The sequence below is a fragment of the Protopterus annectens genome, chromosome 1.part1 (assembly GCF_019279795.1).
Source record: "Protopterus annectens isolate FY-2018-M chromosome 1.part1, PAN1.0, whole genome shotgun sequence".
In the NCBI taxonomy this organism is placed as follows: domain Eukaryota; kingdom Metazoa; phylum Chordata; order Ceratodontiformes; family Protopteridae; genus Protopterus; species Protopterus annectens.
Window position 1 is genome coordinate 67,518,364 of NC_056726.1, and position 21,377 is coordinate 67,539,740.

The window sequence follows — 21,377 nt, forward strand, 5'->3', positions numbered from 1 at the left end:
TTCAACAGGAAAGAAAGATAATAAGACGGCAAGAGTTTGCACACTACCAATGTGCAGTAACACCTGAAACAGTGCCTGAACCACAAGACTGTACATTCATTCTACTGTCTTTTTCTTCTTTGTAGGAAGCGCTCTAAGATAAAAAAAAAATAAACATGTATCTAAAGGATACTATATACTACTATAATAATCCAAGACTGGTTGTAAGTTGTGCTGGATTTATCCATGTCTGCCAATGTTTAATCGTAAGTGTGAAGCCAGGTTGACAAAACAGATAAACCAGCATTAGTCACACAGAGGAGTGGATTAATGCTATTATGCAATTCCGTTTATTTAAAAAAGAAAAAAATGAACTATTTTCCTTTTAGAAGTATTTTTCTGCATGTGTAATGACATCTTTTCCTAGTATAGTGTGGATCTCTGAACATGTATGTGCTGATATTAGGTAGAATTCAGTTTACGGCATTTTGTTTTGGGAAATTTCTACTTCTTTGAGTTGGTGCGACTGTGGAGTTGGTGTACATAAATTAGGCAAAGGGGTGGGGGGGTGCAAAGGAGCTTGTCTGCATGCAAAAAAAACAAAGCTGATATTTTCCCCTCTGTGTTTCAAACATTTTTTCATACTTTTGGCTTGCCAGTGTTCACAAAGTTGGAGTTTCAGAGTAGAACCATTTTTATCCATGTATTTCCCAAGCCTCAACAGGTTATAGCTATCTATAGCTATCTGTCTATCTCTCTCTATATAATTATATATGTGTATATATATATATATATATATATATATATATATATATATATATATATATATGTATATATATATATATATATATATATATATATATATATATATATATATATATATATATATATATATATATATATATATATATATATATATATATATATATATATATATATATATATATATATATATATATATATATATATATATATATATATATATATATATATCAGATACAAACGACAGTCACCACCAATGTTCCAACAGCTTAGAAACAAAGTCTATAAGCATAAAAGCTGAGCGAACACCACGGCTATAAAAATGAAAAGATTTATTCAGTCTAAAATGGACAGCGCTTTCCGCGTAACTAAAGTACGCTTCTTCAGATCCTTAGTTAAAACACTGTGATGCTAACATTTATACACAATCACATGATCATAATCAATCAATCAATTAAGACATCAATTAAAAAAAAATGCATCAATTAAAGGAAACCTTCTATCCTAGTCATTACAATGATCTTGCATCTAGCACAGGTTTAATATTAATACTACTATTGAGCCCTGGTGGTGAGTGTGCCCTTAACCTGAAAATCCACTTTAATTCTATCCTTAACAGGAAGTTATTATTATCTCCCTGTCTTAAGTTGTTACTAACTTGTTGCAGTACTCCAAAATTAAAACTGTGTCCTGCCTGCTCTATAATATGTTTCGCTAAAGCATTTAGCATATTTCTATTTCTAATTTCATATTTATGTTGGTAAATCCTATCCCTTAACCGTTTTATAGTTTTTCCGACATAAAAACTTTCGCAATTATTGCAGCAAGCTAGATAGATAATATTTTCACTATCAGGATCACTAGGATAGAAGGTTTCCTTTAATTGATGCATTTTTTTTAATTGATGTCTTAATTGATTGATTGATTATGATCATGTGATTGTGTATAAATGTTAGCATCACAGTGTTTTAACTAGGGATCTGAAGAAGCGTACTTTAGTTACGTGAAAGCGCTTGTCCATTTTAGACTGAATAAATCTTTTCATTTTTTATAGCCGTGGTGTTCGCTCAGCTTTTTTATGCTTATAGACTTTGTTTCTAAGCTGTTGGAACATTGGGTGGTGACTGTTGTTTTGTATCTGATATTTTTGGCTTGCCTTGCCTTAACTTACAGCCACCTCCACATGGCAGAAGTAAGAGACATTGAGTTGGAATATGTACCTGGATCTAAAACACCTGCAAAGAAAGCTATAGTAGGATGGGACAATGTCATTTCTCTAGATGCAGAGAATCCACTTCTAGCCCTAAGAATTGATAATGTCGAGTCCACTTCAATTTTAAATGAAGGCGCCAATTTTGAAGAATTTTTATTGGCGCTAAGAAATATTGAAAATGACTTATACAAATACAAGAGATTGGTTTGGCAAAGATTACACATGGAAGCATGCTTACACTTTCGTGTGGTCCCTAGAGGCATGAGAGTGTTATGCATGCCTTCTTATGGTGATGCACATCCTGAACTACTAAGTAAGTGGCAAAGTTTGAACCTGGATTTGAGTTTTCGATACATTCAACTATTAATAGACTATTTTTCAGCAATTGAGAATGAACTTAAACAGCGTATTCTCAGCAAGCATAGAGACATTCTGACACAATATAAAGGTGCTGTTTTTGACAACATATTGAACAATATGTATGTCAATATAACTTGCTATGAGAATAAATTGAAGCAGACAAAAGAACGTAAAATACAGAGAGACCACCAGGATTTTGTTGCTGGTGAAGTTTTCTCTTGGTCGAAAAACTCTGAGAGACAATTAATTTCAAATGCAGAAGTGTCTATAGGAACAATTACTGCAGTAATACAAGAAGGGACTGTCAACAATATTAGTGAGGATTATTTGCAGAATGAGTTAACTGAAAATGTAATCAATGACTCGATGCAGAATACAGCCACTAGACAGAATGATAGTAAGAGCAATCCACTAGGTGGCTTAATGAAAGCGGGTGTGAATTTCACTCCGCTACCCAATCGGGATACAATCTCTCAGACTGGGTCCACACCTCCACCTAACCAGGAAGCCAGAAACAGACGGAAATGGGAGCTAGACCGAAACAGGTTGTACCACACACGATTGAGCGGTTTTTACCGCTACCGGTCAGACAAAAAGTATACCATCAACGGTCGGTAAGCAGGGGAAGAAGAAAGAGAAAGAATTCCATGGAGATGGAGAATACGAGCCGAAGGGTGAGACGGTGATGGGACTAATTGTTAACTTGTCTAATTATACATTGAATGAACATGAGAGAAGTGTCCTAAACAAAGGACTAACTTTTATACCTACATCGAGAGTAAATGTAAGTGACTTGTTGACAGATTTAAGATTGTTTGGTCGGAGTATATCTCTGAAATTATTTTTTAAAGACTCTAATGATAAAAAACCTTGCAGTAACAGACTGAAAAAGAAGAGTAGCTTCACTCCGAAGCCACCTACACATGTTGAGTTGTTTATGAAAATGTGTGAAAGGGATATTTATGACAAACTGTATGGTACAAAAGGCAAAGGTTATAACAATATTACTAAAGAAGAGAGGATGGCATTAATGTCTTTACAAAATAATACAGCTATAAATATTAGACCCGCCGATAAAGGCGGAGCAATAGTTGTGATGAATGCGAATGATTATTTTGACTCTATGAGCCATATGTTAAGTGATGATAAAGTATATAAACCATTATGTCAGAGTGATTATAACAATGTTATTAAGACAGTAAAGGATAGTCTTTATGATTTACTGATGACAAGGCAGATAGATGAAGAGCTCTATGAATATCTGCTAGTTGAGAAACCCACGATACCCTGCATAAAAGGTCTACCAAAAATACACAAATCCTTATTGAAACCGCCGCTGAGACCTATAGTAGATGGTGGAGGGTGGTTAACAGAACCAATCTCTGTATATATAGAGAGTAAGTTGGGAATGATAGTAAGGGATATTCCCAATATATTAAAAGATACTACAGATCTTTTACTTTCTTTAAATAATGAGAAACCATTGTTAAAAAGAAAGGAATATTTAATGGCTACTTTAGATGTACAAAGCCTATTTACTGCGATTCCCAATTAATATGGGTTAGAAGCAATAAGGAATATACTTGTTATGAAGGGAATGAAGAGCAATGACATTATTTTGATTTGCTCTCTTCTGGAAATAGTACTTTCTAACAATATCTTCTTGTTTGATAAACAGCTATTTTTACAGCAATGGGGAGTGGCAATGGGAACATCATGTGCCAACTCATATGCTAATTTGGTAGTATATTTCTGGGAAGAACAATTCCTATAGGGACATCAGTACAGTGAGAACATTATTTTGTTTAAATGTTTTGTAGATGACATCCTTCTCTTTTGGGTAGGGGACATAGATTCATTAAATGATTTTGTTAGATATTTAGAAACAACAACCTCTTTTTTGAAATTTACAATGAATTGGTCCCATAATAAAATTGACTTTTTGGATGTTACCATATACAGGGGGAGAGATGGAGAGATCAATACCACCCTGTATCACAAGGATAGTTGGAAGAATAGTCTACTAGAACGACACAGTATGCATCCAGGTCACGTTTTTAAAAACATCACAAAGGGGCAGATAAAGAGAAGAAGAAGAATCTGCAGCTCTCCTTATGATGAACAAACAGAAATAAAAAAATTGGAGAATTTATTAGTAGAGAGAGGTTATAAGGATAGTGAGATAAGAATAGTGAAAGAGAGCTTAGATAGTGAGTGCAATGAAGGAAATTATTTATCTATTCCACTCAATACAAAGAGAGATGTTAGAGAAAAAAAGACGAATAAATTAAGGTTTAATATGAGCTATACTGTAGATAATGGTATAATAACAGATATTATAAGAAGGAATTGGCAAGTCCTGACTATAGATGATGAGACCAGGGATCTCATAGGTACAAAACCAAGTTTTTCTTATAGGAACAATAAAAATCTTAAGCGGTTATTATGTGGAACACAGAATAGAAGTAATGGAATAGAGACATCTAGTGGACGATGTGGGACATACCCATGTGGGAAATGCAAGATGTGTCATGAAATAAGTAAAGAACAGATTTATCAGCATTCAGATATTAATTTTATTTTTGAGCCAAGATTTTTTGCCACATGTGATAGTGAAAATATTATTTATCTAGCTTGCTGCAATAATTGCGAACGTTTTTATGTAGGAAAAACTATAAAATGGTTAAGGGATAGGATTTACCAACATAAATATGAAATTGGAAATAGAAATATGCTAAATGCTTTAGTGAAACATATTATAGAGCAGGCAGGACACAGTTTTAATTTTAGAGTACTGCAACAAGTTAGTAACAACTTAAGACAGGGAGATAATAATAACTTCCTGTTAAGGATAGAATTAAAGTGGATTTTCAGGTTAAGGGCACACTCACCACCAGGGCTCAATAGTAGTATTAATATTAAACCTGTGCTAGATGCAAGATCATTGTAATGACTAGGATAGAAGGTTTCCTTTAATTGATGCATTTTTTTTTAATTGATGTCTTAATTGATTGATTGATTATGATCATGTGATTGTGTATAAATGTTAGCATCACAGTGTTTTAACTAAGGATCTGAAGAAGCGTACTTTAGTTACGTGAAAGCGCTTGTCCATTTTAGACTGAATAAATCTTTTCATTTTTTATAGCCGTGGTGTTCGCTCAGCTTTTTTATGCTTATATTTATATATATATATCTATATATATATATATATATATATATATATATATATATATATATAGATATTTATATATATATATATATATATATATATATATATATATATATATATATATATATATATAAATATATATATACACATATATATATACATATACATAGTTACCTATGAAAAGATCGACCTGCTGAAATATCAAACACCATATGGTCGAGACCATATGGTCGATATTTCAGAAGATCAGTCTTTTCAAAATGTAAAAAACAAAACAAAACAACAAATAAATAGAAGATGTTACAGCAGGGGGGCAAGCCTCCCTGCACCCCTCATGTAGGGGGCTGTGCCCCCCACACCCCCCTACTTAAATATACCAAATCCGAGATCATGCTACACTGACAATACAGCGCAGAATGGGAAGATTTCCTATTCCCTGCTGTAGCGCGATCCACGGAGTTGGTATATTTAAGTGGGGGGGTATGGGTGGCACAGCCCCCCCACAAGGGGGTTGCAGGGGCTTGCCCCTGCTGTAACATCTATTTATTTTGTTTTTTTTTTTTTTGGAAGATGAATCTTCTGCAATATCGACCACATGGTCTCGACCATATGGTGTTCGATATTTCAGCCAGTCGATCTTTTCATAGGTAACTATATATATATATATATATATATATATATATATATATATATATATATTTATTTTTTTATGGATCTACTTTTCTTTGTCAAAATTTCATTACTGCAGAAAAGAAAAGTAGATGCCCACTTCAGCGAAAGTGCATTTCAATGAAAGTGTACTTTCGCTGAAGTTTAGTCACCGGATCGGCTAACTAAAAAAAAGAACACACACACACACAAAACAAGCATCTTTTGCAGAGGAGCATGTCCCCCTGCACCCACCATGTGTGGGGCTGTGCCCCTCCCATACCCTCTACTTAAATATACCAACTCTGAGATCGAACTACAGCGAGGAAAAGGGAATATTCCCATTCCGTGCTGTATTTTGATCTCTGTGCTCAGTTTTCGAAGTTTAAGTACTTCGAACAAGTGGTCTCGCACACGTGGGTTTTGAAGTACTGAAACTTCGACCAACCAAAGTAGCCTCATATATATATATATATATATATATATATATATATATATATATATATATATATATATATATATATATATATATATATATATATATCTAAGATATAAAATGATATATCCATGTATATATAATTACATATCCATGTATATAAAATTATATATGCATATAAGTAGGCAGCACAGTGGCTCAGCAGATAGCATTCCTGCTTCACAGAAAGAGATTCCTCAGCTTGATTCTCAGTGGGGGTGTGTTCTCTGTGGAGTCTGCATGTCCTCCCTGTGTTCATGTGGATTTCCTCAAGGTGCTCTTGTTTCCTCCCACATTCCAAAGACAAGCAGCAGGTGGACTGGAAACTCTAGGTTGACCATAGGTGTGAGTGTGTGTGGTGTGAAAGAACTACCATGGCAGGACTAGCGGTGGTATGAACCTTGACTCTAGATGATAGTCACTGTTGAAAGTGGCACCCTGACACCATATGGGAAAATTGTTGTGGATTATTATGTGTGTGTATGTGTGTGGGGAGGGGGGTGATAATGTCCTTTCCTCCATTCACTGCTGTGACTGTATTAGTTATTGAGGTATCTTTGTATGATGAAGGACATCTTTGAGTAGTTGTGGTATATTCAAGTAGGGATTTTTCTTTTGTTTCTGACTGTTTCCTATGCCATTTCTTTTAAATATCACTTTTTCCTTTGGTGGGTGATGGTATATTTCTCTCATTCTTTTCTATTCTATTCATTTGTATCTGTCAGTCAAGGCAAATCACTTCTTTCTCTTTTTTTAGTGCTATTTTAGATTTTCCCTTCCAGAAACTGATAGTGACAGGGTGTGCTGTCCTTGTTTCACAATAAAAGTCTTGGATTTATTGTTTCTCTCTCACTAATATCTGTTTTTGTCTGAATAAGTCTTAAGATAACTCAAGAATACATTTTAAATAATAGTTATCACAGTTAATTTAAATGTGCTGCATGCTAGTCTCCGGTTCTTCTTGAATACATGCTTGGGCTCTTTTATGTTAATTTATTTGGTAATTCAACCCTATGCATCCTCTCAGTGTTTAGATTTAAATATTTTGATAAGTGCTTACCTCTGTTATGAATGTTTCAAAATGTTTTCTTTGCCTGTAACATACTCAGAACAACAGAATTCTCAGATTCACCATTATTGATCTATTTTCCAAGTCATCTTTTTTTTTGTCTTGACTATGGCTGGAATTCATAGACCCATAATACACAGTGAAACACTACTTTATGGTTATGCAAAGGGTGCAAGAGTTTCAAAGACAATGCATAGATAAAGTCAATAAATGAAAGAGTGGGACAGTAGAGCATATAAAAGCTTTCAAAGCTGTATGTTGAGCAGTGGTGTGCTTAGCTTCTGGCTGCTGTTTCTGTGGCAGTGCAAAGTCTGTTACAACTTTTAAAGTTGCTAGGTATATTACAAGAAAACTTTAAACTGCTAATATATTGGGGCACCAAAGACTCCTCATATATTAAAAAGAATTATGATTGTGCCTGTGATTATAACTTCAAGTTGTCATGCTTTTTTAAAATCTGTTTTGATACATGCACCTCTGAAGTTTTACACTAATGGTGAATTTCTTGAAATCTATTTCCTGTACACATAACAATCTGAATATGATCAGTCACATCCCCTGTGTCACAGCAGTCACAATCCCCTGCGTTTTATTTGGTATAGACATTAACAGTAGAAGATTCAAGGGTTTGTCTCATTTTTTTCTTTACATAAATTCTACTATGAAAAGATTTCTACCAGCTCATGATCTCCACAGATCCACACAGTGGAGCTTGTATGTGGATGGTGTGCAGTGCCGTGTGTGGATTTAGGTGTAATGTCAGGTAAGTGAGTGTTTTGTAATGGTTTTGGGTGGGAGTTTGAGTGTATGTGAGTGTGCTGATATATGTGATGTGTGCGTGTGTGCATGTGTGCGTGTGTGTGTGTGTGTGTGTGTGTGTGTGTGTGTGTGTGTGTGTGGGACTGTATAATGTGTGTGAGTTTGCTTTTGTTTTCTGTTTGCGCGATCTCGGAGTTAGTATATATAAGCAGGGGTGTGTGTGGGGGTGCAGCCCCCTGCTTATTTGTGATGTAGGTTTGTGGATGTGTGTTGTTTTGTTTGTTTATTTTGTGGTGTGTTTTGGTATATCTTTGGTCCAGTGTTTGCTGTGTTTTCGGTGTTTTAAATTTCACGGATTTGGGCTTCGTGGTTTTGGGCTTTCAGTGTTGTGTGGATTTGATTTCATGGTCTCGAAAAACTGAAATTTGAGATTTCAGTCTTTCGAGATTATGAAGTGAATCTATATATATATATATATATATATATATATATATATATATATATGGTTCCCCTTCATATCATCGAATTACCATTTCATCGAATTGCAAATCATCGAGAACAAATTGTCGAAAACTCATATCATCAAAAACTCATTTCATCGAATCTCAAATCATTGAAAACTATGAAGCAACTACAAATAACATCCCAGGCACTTTCTACTATGTTTATGCAGAGGGGGCAAGCCTGCACTAATGGGGTCTCTGCCCCCCACACCCCCCGTAATTAAATATAACAACTCCAAGGTCGCACTACAGTGGGGGAAAAAGGTAATTTCCTAACCCCCCCACACCCCCCGTAATTAAATATAACAACTCCAAGGTCGCACTACAGTGGGGGAAAAAGGTAATTTCCTAACCCCACTGTAGTACGACCTTGGAGTTGGTATATTTAATTAAGGGGGGTGTGGTGGCGGAGCCCCCCACATGGGGGTGCAGGGGGGCTTGCCCCCCTGCATAAACATAGTAAAAACATTGTGGAATGTTATTTGTAGTTGCTTCATAGTTTTCAATGATTTGAGATTCAATTAAATGAGTTTTCGATGATATGAGTTTTCGACGATTTGGTCTCGATGATTTGCAATTCGATGAAATGGTAATTCGATGATATGAGGGGGAACCATATATATATATATATATATATATATATATATATATATATATATGTATATATGTATATACATACATATATATAAAATTCAGTTATCACATTCTTCCTCCCAAAGAGTTACATACGCTGCTTCAGCACCACAGAGTTATAATCTTCTACCTGATATCAGGCATCTTTTCATATGCTGCATTTAAGATGTACTGTTGTTAAGACAGAGCAAAACAGAACAGACCAATCTAGCAGTTTAGCTTAGAGGGTTAAGGCTTTGCACTGTTAACATGCTTCCTCTTGTAGTCCTGATTTTCATTCTGTCAGTTTCCACTTGCAAACTGTATGAATCTGATCAAATTGCAACCTTCCAGATAACCCTGAAAGGAGACACTTTTGTTCAATATGCTTACCAAGTTAACAGACTGATAAGAAATAACGAGAATTAAGGAAACCATCACAGCTACAATGTAGACTCAAGTTATGTGTTACACAAATTGTTTGCAGTTATTACAGCTTGTGCACCTATGTTCTGATTAGTTTTATGAGGAAACATTCATTCTGATTCTACTACCCCTCTGAAACTCAATGTCCTGCTCCATTGATAACCCCTGTTTCAAATAACTTTTTTTAATTTACCTCTGTTATGAATGTTTCAAAATGTTTTCTTTGCCTGTAACATACTCAGAACAACAGAATTCTCAGATTCACCATTATTGATCTATTTTCCAAGTCATCTTTTTTTTTGTCTTGACTATGGCTGGAATTCATAGACCCATAATACACAGTGAAACACTACTTTATGGTTATGCAAAGGGTGCAAGAGTTTCAAAGACAATGCATAGATAAAGTCAATAAATGAAAGAGTGGGACAGCAGAGCATATAAAAGCTTTCAAAGCTGTATGTTGAGCAGTGGTGTGCTTAGCTTCTGGCTGCTGTTTCTGTGGCATTGCAAAGTCTGTTACAACTTTTAAAGTTGCTAGGTATATTACAAGAAAACTTTAAACTGCTAATATATTGGGGCACCAAAGACTCCTCATATATTAAAAAGAATTATGATTGCGCCTGTGATTATAACTTCAAGTTGTCATGCTTTTTTAAAATCTGTTTTGATACATGCACCTCTGAAGTTTTACACTAATGGTGAATTTCTTGAAATCTATTTCCTGTACACATAACAATCTGAATATGATCAGTCACATCCCCTGTGTCACAGCAGTCACAATCCCCTGCGTTTTATTTGGTATAGACATTAACAGTAGATGATTCAAGGGTTTGTCTCATTTTTTTCTTTACATAAATTCTACTATGAAAAGATTTCTACCAGCTCATGATCTGTACAGATCCACAAAGTGGAGCTTGTATGTGGATGGTGTGCAGTGCCGTGTGTGGATTTAGGTGTAATGTCAGGTAAGTGAGTGTTTTGTAAGGGTTTTGGGTGGGAGTTTGAGCATATGTGAGTATGCTGATATATGTGATGTGTGTGTGTGTGTGTGTGTGTGTGTGTGTGTGTGTGTGTGTGTGTGTGTGTGTGTGTGTGTGTGTGCGTGTGTGCGTGTGTGTGTGTGTGTGTGTGTGTGGGACTGTATAATGTGTGTGAGTTTGCTTTTGTTTTCTGTTTGCTCGATCTCGGAGTTAGTATATATAAGCAGGGGTGTGTGTGGGGGTGCAGCCCCCCTGCTTATTTGTGATGTAGATTTGTGGATGTGTGTTGTTTTGTTTGTTTATTTTGTGGTGTGTTTTGGTATATGTTTGGTCCGGTGTTTGCTGTGTTTTCAGTGTTTTAAATTTCACAGATTTGGACTTCGTGGTTTTGGGCTTTCAGTGTTGTGTAGATTTGATTTCATGGTCTCGAAAAACTGAAATTTGAGATTTCAGTCTTTCGAGATTATGAAGTGAATCTATATATATATATATATATATATGGTTCCCCTTCATATCATCGAATTACCATTTCATCGAATTGCAAATCATCGAGAACAAATCGTCGAAAACTCATATCATCGAAAACTCATTTCATCGAATCTCAAATCATTGAAAACTATGAAGCAACTACAAATAACATCCCAGACACTTTCTACTATGTTTATGCAGGGGCCCCTGCATCTAATGGGGGCTCTGCCCCCCACACCCCCCGTAATTAAATATAACAACTCCAAGGTCGCACTACAGTGGGGGAAAAAGGTAATTTCCTAACCCCACTGTAGTGCGACCTTGGAGTTAATTATGGGGGTGTGGCGGAGCCCCCACATGTGCAGGGCTTGCCCCCCTGCATAAACGTAGTAAAAACATTGTGGAATGTTATTTGTAGTTGCTTCATAGTTTTCAGTGATTTGAGATTCAATTAAATGAGTTTTCAATGATATGAGTTTTCGACGATTTGGTCTCGATGATTTGCAATTCGATGAAATGGTAATTCGATGATATGAGGGGGAACCATATATATATATATATATATATATATATATATATATATATATATATATACATACATATATATAAAATTCAGTTATCACATTCTTCCTCCCAAAGAGTTACATACACTGCTTCAGCACCACAGAGTTATAATTTTCTACCTGATATCAGGCATCTTTTCATATGCTGCATTTAAGATGTACTGTTGTTAAGACAGAGCAAAACAGAACAGACCAATCTAGCAGTTTAGCTCAGAGGGTTAAGGCTTTGCACTGTTAACATGCTTCCTCTTGTAGTCCTTATTTTCATTCTGTCAGTTTCCACTTGCAGACTGTATGAATCTGATCAAATTGCAACCGTCCAGATAATCCTGAAAGGAGACACTTTTGTTCAATATGCTTACCAAGTTAACAGACTGATAAGAAATAACGAGAATTAAGAAAACCATCACAGCCACAATGTAGACTCAAGTTATGTGTTACACAAATTGTTTGCAGTTATTACAGCTTGTGCACCTATGTTCTGATTAGTTTTATGAGGAAACATTCATTCTGATTCTACTACCCCTCTGAAACTCAATGTCCTGCTCCATTGATAACCCCTGTTTCAAATAACTTTTTTTAATTTTATTTATTTTTGTTTCTATGGAGTTTGGACTGGACCACAGTAACATTTTTGAGACAGACTTAATTATTAAAAAAGAAATTAATGTAAGTTAGTGTATTACATTTGCAGAAAAGATTCATTGATAAAAAGTAACAAATACAAGCAAATTAATTTGTTAGGTTTAGTAGACAGCTGAGGAATGAGATAGTGAATCAATAAGCAACAAGTAATGTCAGCTCTGTGGCATATATGGATAAAGCAGTGAATATATGTCGCATAGATGGAAAAGCCGTGATATATGTGGCATATATGGAATAGTCATGATATATGTGACATATATGGATAAAGCTGTAAATATATGTGGCATATATGGAATAGTCATGATATATGTGATATATATGGATAAAGCTGTAAATATATGTGGCATATATGGAAAAGTCATGATATATGTGGCATATATGGGTAAAGCCATGAATATATGTGCCATATATGGATAAAGCCATGATATATGTGGCATAAAGCCGTGAATAAGATCCACATGAAGTGAGATCAAGTAGTGTCCTGGACAATGGAAAGTTAACTGGCAGAGATGGGACTGAGCAGCTATTGTCAATGCACCCATTTTTTTTTTTGGGGGGGGTTGTGGATCAACCCACTTCCTAATAATGCGCTTATAGTTTAAGCCTATTATGACATGTGCAAAGAGGAAATTTATAAGTACTTTAATGATGAGTGTGGATAATTTTTTAATCTCACTCAGGAGGGAAGACAAGCTTTATTGTGTTTAAGTGCCATTGATAACATTATTATTAAACAGGCAGACAGGGCTGGTAAAATAGTCATTATGGACAAGGAACAATATTTGAACTGGATGTATGAGCTACTTTCTGACATTAACACCTTCAAAAATATTTGTCGAACGCAGCTGAATAAAATTATTTATAAGGAGAAGATATATCTGTATGATTTACTTATGGGATATTCTATAACTCCAGATATTTACAATTATTTATATATATCTAATCCTGTAACCCCAATCATTTATGGATTACCTAAAATACATAAAAATCAGCAAATGCCACCTATGACACCTATCATCTCTGGCAACTAATGGGTTATGGCAGCAATATCGAAATATTTAGAAAATCAACTGAATTGTTTATTATAATACTGTCAAAGTTATATAAAATACTCTAATGATTTTTTAGGACCTTTTATGAATGGTTTGTTGAACATAATAATTTGAAGTGGATGTTTGTAACTTTAGATATTAAATCTTTATTTACAGTTATATCGAATGATATAGGAGTGCAACATGTAAGAGAATTCTTAAGTATAGTGCATATTCTAGTACGAAAATTGAGATGATTTGTTCTTAAGTATAGTGCATATTCTAGTACAAAAATTGAGATGATTTGTTCAATGTTAGATATAGTCTTAGAGAATAATGTGTTTTTATTCAATGGTCAGTTATATCATCAACAATTAAGGGTAGCCATGGGCACCCCTGTAGCAAATACTTATGCTAACCTTGTTCTCACTAATTGGGAAAAGCTTTGTGTATATGATGATTATTCATTAGGGACTTTTAAAGAGCCATGGTTAGCATACTATAAACACTTTGTTGATGATACCTTTATCATTTGGTTGGGTAATAGACATGAATTAAAAGTGTTTGTTGAATGTTTGCAATATACTACTGATTTCTTGACTCTTGATTTAAAATTTTCTGATGTTAAGATAGATTTTTTGATATTACAATATTAAAAATGGAAGGAGAATCGACACCACCATTCACAAGAAAAATGTGCACACATCCAGATTCTTACATTATACTAGTATGCACACTAGCCATATGTTTGAAAGTGTTGTAAAGAGCCAATTCATTAGAGTTAGTAGGCTCAATACTAATCATGAGTTATTTACATCTGAAATAAATAATTTGTATAAATACTTTGAATCTAGAGGCTATCCACTTTCTTTGGTACAACACAATAAGCAGTTTATTATAAATGAATGTGAAACTTTAGGGAGGCCTTATTTTTCTGATAATGCACGTCATATGTAAGGAAGTAGCTAACACAGTTAGGTACACTAGAAAATACAATAGACACACTTCAATGATTAAACTGGGATTACAAAAAAATGGCCTATATTAGCCTCTAATCTTGAGATAAGGCAGATAGTAGGTGAGAGACCATTGCTTACCTTTAAGAAGGGAACAAATTTGAAACATAAGTTATGTTATAAGGATCTAGTAATTAATATAACCAGTGGTCAAAAGATTAACACCAGTGGCACTGTTCCATGTTTTAATTGTTTGTTTTATAAAAATGTTAACATGGAAACTTCCTTTGTGCATCCCATTACTGGAGAAACATTTTTCTTTAACACCTTTGCTACATGTATTACTGAGAATATAGTATATATTGCTAACAATGTAATATGTGATTGCTTCTATATTGGTAAAACCAGTCAGAAGCTAAAAGAAAGAATAGGGTCTCATCTATCAGAAATAAGAAGGGAAATAGCAACCAATCCTTCAAGTAAACATATCATGATGTGTGGTGATGGCCATAGTTTTAAATTCATAGTAAAACAGAAAATAAATAATGGGTTAAGGGGAGGCAACCTTGTTACAAAAACAGAACTTGCTGAGTATAATTGGATAAATTATTTTAGGGCAGACAAATTTCCAGGATTAAATACTAGAAATAGTATTAAACCTATACTGAAGATGAAGAGAGAATTTATTTAATGTTGTATGATTAAATTATATTGTATGTGCTTTTTGTGTTTTTATGGTTTCATGTGTAGTTCTATAGATCTTTCGTACTTTAAGGACTGATAGTTGCCCAACACAATGCGTCTGAAATTCTCCAGGTGCAACTAACACTAGGTAAGACTGCAATCCAAACTGTAGCTTGCTACAGATCCCCCACCATGCCTCAATATTCTCACTACACCTTTCTAAACATACTGGAAAATATTAAGATACAACCAAGCACCTTAATACTGGGTGATTTCAACTATCCTGCCATTAACTGGGAAAACTACTCGGGTACCAACTCCTTTTACCAACCAATTCATAAATTCCAATGCCCTGGATCAGCTAATCCATTGTCCCACCAGGGCCTCCAATATCCTAGACCTGGTCATTACCAACATGGAAGATTGATGCTCCACACCAGAGGTCACCCCCTCATTGGTCAGGTCTGACCATAAGCAAATCATCCTTGACATCCACATCCCACCCCCACCCCCAAGTATGGAAATCTCCTTAAAATACTTCTCCAAAGCCAACTTTATGCTACTGAAGTCAGAAGTGACAAACTTCACAACACCCATGCAGAAGGGGATCTGAAAGTTCAACTGCAGAATCCTACACTAAGGCACTGTACGAGCATATCCACTCGTGCATGAATTGTGCCATCCCAAATAGAACCAAGATGCTCTTCTCCAAAAAAAGGAAGCCAATCTGGTGGTCCCCTGCTATAACAAACTATACAACAGAAGGAAGAAACTGTTGCAGAAAAGAAGAAAATCCCAGGATGCAAAAAACTCCCTTACCAGCCTTAGTAAGAAGCTGAGATCCCTCATAAAATCCTCCAAAGCTAGTTACGAAAATAAAATTGCCAAAGATTCCAAAGACAACCACAAGGCATTCTATAACTATGTCAAGAAACTAAATGGCAATGCTCAGATATGCTCTGACCTACAACAGAATGGCATTAAATATACTGATCCCAAAGATATTGCCAATATCCTGGCAGACTGATTTAGTGCCAACTTCACCCCCCTCTCACCCCCTAAAGGACCCATCTCAATACCAAAAGATTGACAAATTCCAGTAATCATGCCCACACAGGTAGAAACTGCACTCTCCAAAGCTAAGAATACAGCATCCATGGGACCAGATGACATCCCAGGCTGTGTATTACATGAACTATAAAATGAACTGGCACCTCACCTAAGTGTCATGTTTAATCTTAGCCTCACCTCAGGCTTCGTGCCCACTGAGTGGCGCACAGCTACAATTATCCCACTCCACAAGGGGTGATCCACCTTGGATCCTGGGAACTACCGTCTCATCAGTCTGACAAGCCTGATCTGCAAGGGTATGGAACGCATTATGATGGAACTTATAAACAAAGACAATGGCAATCTTCAAACACTGGACCCCACCCAGTTTGGGTTCGTGAAGGGCCAAACGTGTCTCCTGAATCTAATTGACTTCTTCGAATCAGTCTCCAGAGCTGTGGACGAGGGTAAGGCAGTCCACATAGCCTATCTGGACCTCACCAAGGCCTTCGACATCATCCCCCACTCTGGAATCATAGATAAACTTACTAAGCTGGGCATAAGTTCCTACGTCACTCGATGGGTTGCCAACTGGCTTACTGACAGAACCCAGACTGTAAAAGTAGCCGACTCCAAATCCAGCTCCAGATAAGTGACAAGTGGAGTACCTCAGGGTTCAGTCCTGGGACCACTCTTGTTTGGCATCTACTTCTCTGAAGTACAGGCCAACACTAAGGGACTCTGGCTAACAAAGTTTGTAGATGACTGCAAACTGGGAGCCATTATTGAATCCCCAAATGATGTGGATATTCTACAAAAGGGCCTTACAGAAACAGATGCCTGGTGCCAGAGCCATGGGCTCAAGCTTAATGCCAAGAAATGTATAGTTATCCCCTTTAGCAAAAAAAACATGTATCCATGAATTACCACATAGGTGGCAGGACACTAAACATCGAAAGTGTGATGAGAGACTTAGGGACACAGGTGGATAACCACATTGCCACAACAGTCAGGAAATCCTTCTATGTGGCACACCTCATCACTAAGGGCTTTTCATCCAGAAAAAAGGAGGTCATTGTCGCACTGTACTTATCCCTCATTAGACCCATTATAGAGTATAATGCCCCGTTTGGTATGTACCTCACAAGACATCTGCAACAGCTGCAAAGGCCACAGAAATACCTCACTAAAAGAATCACAGGCCTAAAGCAGATGCCATTTGCTGACCATCTAAAAAAACTCCAGCTATACTCTGTGGCATATCATCTACTCAGTGGTGATCTCTGCTTAACATACAAGGCCATGTCAAACCCTGATCTGTTGGACATGCTCCACTTAAAGAAATCCCAATCCCTCAGAGCCAACCGCTCCAGGGTTTTAAACCTCATCATCACAATAAACAAGACATGCTGGAGGGATAGGTTCCTGACCAAAAGACTCCTCATACTCTGGCATAGACTGCCCATACATGTCAAGCAGAATGCCTCATTGGCCCTCTTCAATGGAACCTTGATGACTGGATGGGAGATAGGAAATTCACCCTGGGGATCATGTCAGTCACCCTGCTAGACAGGGGTCCAGAGAAGTAAATATTGTGGGAAGAAATATCCAGGGAATTGTTATGGCTAGGCTTGCATAGGCCCTAGGGCCGATAGCCTAGTACCAACCTATGAAGCTATGAACCTATTAACCTTATATACCAATAGATTTTTATTGGTCATGTGACTAATTAGTGCTGGCTGCTAATATATATATATATATATATATATATATATATATATATATATATATAAAAAATATATATATAAATGTTGAATGAAGTGAATGTTTTTTATGGCATTCATAAAGAGTTGGTGTGACTTGAAAGCTTTGCACTTTACATTCTGACCTTCTTAATAAATTTATGGATGTTTAAGTTCCTGCTTTTATTCTTTTTGTAGCATAAGGGAAGTATTTTGTTTTATGCAAAGTGGAAGATGGTTCCATGGAAGACGTATTCATTGTAATACATACCTAACCCTCCAACATGTACTATTAATGTTACAAAAGACTGAGATCCCTTGAGATGGTGTTCATGGCACCATTGGAATTGCTACTGTGTAATAGGTCTGACAAGATAGGTTCTGTTGAAGTTATAAGCATAAGGCAGAGGTTACCTCTTAGCTGCCTGTATGATACTGAGAAGAGAGACAAGACTTTGAGATGGTCTGTGTAGTTGTCATGATTTAGGCCCATTATTTTTTTAGTGAGAAAGTGTTGTGTTCATTCTAGTTATGACAAGTGATTGGACAGGCACATTCCAAAACTGTTATTATATTCAATAATCAGGTTAATGAAAGCCGGGTACAATGGAGTGATTATACCCATTGACCTGGACATACCTTTAGATATAAGCTGTACAAAGAGAAGGGACTTATTTATAATAGTGGGCACATGGTGATCAAGGAACAATTCATTGTCAATGCAGCATAAAAAGTCCACAAACACTTTAAAGCACAAAGATGCCACTCAGAAGCTAATATATGTTTCCTTGCTTCTGTGTAGCGTCTTTGTGGTTTAAAACAATTCATTATCAACATAGGTTGTTGTACCCCTGACTATGGGATCACATTTCATGAGTGTGTTGTCACTCTGATAGTCACAAGGGAAGTTATGATTGCCAAATGATACTATTATGCATTTCTTGGTGTTTTCATTTAGTTCATGATTTTGATATTAGCTATTTGCTGGAAAAGACAATCTTGGAGAATATTGGTGTCCTCTAGAGAGTTAATGATAACAGCAAGTTTATAGTCATCTGCAAACTTGATCAACCATTAACCCTTAACATTTGCTTTGACCTCCAATAAGTAAATGCCAAACAGGAGTGGCCAAAGGTTGAACTGTGTGATGCATGACTAAAGAAGGGTCTTTTGGAGAAGATAGAGCCACCCACCCTAATTTATTGGGCTTTATTTGTGAGCCAGTTTCCCTTCCAATAAGTTACATAGGGATTTATATTTAGATGGGAGAGTGTATTCATGATGCCTGAATGTGGGGGTGGTGTGAAACACATTTTCTTGTTTTAGATATGCAGTGTGCAATGGATTGCTGTCATGCATTTTTTCAGTAAACTTCCCAAAAAAATCAACTAGGTTAAGAAGACAGGATCTGCCCTTAACAAATCCAAACTGGCTTTGTTTGAGAGTTTGTAGGTTGCCTATATCCTTATTTATTGATTCCATAATGATCCTTTCCAAGCCCTATAGATGAAGCTGATAAAGCTTATGTATTAATAATTACCTGGGTCCATCCATGTCCCATCTTTATGAAAGCATATGATTGTTTCTGTCCTCTGTTCACCTGGAATGAAACCTGTTTAGAGGCTGATACTGAATAGTTTCTGTCAGAAATGTGGCAAGCCCTATTTCAAGCTGTCCAGTAGATAATCTTGCATGTGGCCACATGGAAATAGTGTTCTTGACCTTGAATATCACCTTGAGGATGTGTTCTTCAGAGATCTAAAGGAGAAGTATAGATGTTGGTATGCTATTTGGGAATACAATAAATGATGGGAGGGAGTAAAGCTTGAGCAAAATGTTCCTGCTAGTATGTAATATAATTTACTATTAGCTTTGTGCAGTGCTGTACATTGAGATTTCTACATAGTTAAGCAAGGTGTGGTTATCCTTCACCTGGGTGGCTATTTTTACATCTGGCATTGGTTGATTTGATCAGGGTTTGTTGTTTTCTGTTAAGTTTATCAAGTTTATCAAGAGTGTTTTGAGTATCTTAAGAGAGAAATTTCTTTTTCATGTAACGAATTTTTTCTTTTATTTTAGAGCCTGTTTGTATTTGGGCTCTATCAAAGGGCCTTATTCTTACATTTGGCATTGCACTTACATTGGAGGGGGACCACTGTGTCTGTGCAGCTTACGTGTACACAGAATTTAGCGGTAAGGGATTCTATATAAGCAGTAGAGTAATGAGGGTCAAATGGGATTTTAAATTTTGTCAGGTCATTGCTCAGTTTTAGTAGATTAACCTTAGCATAATCTCAGAATATCAAGGTATAGGAAGGATAATTCTGACTACAGTCACCAGTCTTATGGTGAATGTGAATGATTTGTGGTCTGGTATGACCAGGAAGTAAGTGTCAATTGATGGGGAGAAAAGTTGCCCATACTGGTAAGGATCAAGTCCAAGATTTTACTGTCCCTGGTTGGAATTTGGACTGTTTGCTCTAGAGATCATCTATTGATAGAGTCCAGGGATTTCTGGGTAGACATGTTTGAGGATGTATGCATCTGTTTATTAATGTAGTGGTAGCTGAAGTCTCCTAGGAGAATGGTGTTTGGAGTAAATCACAGGGACTCCATACTAGTTAGGTAGAAGTTATGGACTGAGTGGGGCACAGAGAGAGAGAGAGTATTCTACAGATAGCTATGATATGATAAGGGATTTGATTGATAGTACTTTGGTCATGGAAAAGTACCAGGTCATTAACTTGTTTAATGGATCTGGAAGTGAATTTGTTTTATGAATATGGAACCATTGGCACCTGTAGTGCTTTCATCTATTGTATTTGTAGCCTGAATGTGTGGAAGTCAGTAAAACCATGCACTGATGGACTGCTCTCATTGGTCTTGAACCTGGTCTCCCTGATAATACATATTTCAGTGTTTTCCAGGGTAAGTAGTGCCTGTAGGGATTGTAATCTTTTGTTAAGGTTCCTAACACTGAACAGCAATATTTTTATGTTATCCAAATTCTGTTTTGTTATGCTGGAGCCTTTAGAAGACTGATGTTGCCAAAAACATCACTATGGGGTTGGAAAAGGAATTAGCCGATATACAAAAACTTTGAGGGTATAGGTACAGGTCATCCCTGGAACATCAGTTAGGACTGTCTTACATCTCCTCCCAGGCTGATATATGTTGCACCCCCTTAGAATGACACCAGCACTAAGCCAATTACTGAAGCCAATGATCTTTTATTCATATTACTGCATCATTCTTGATGATGCTAGAGTGCTCTCAAGCC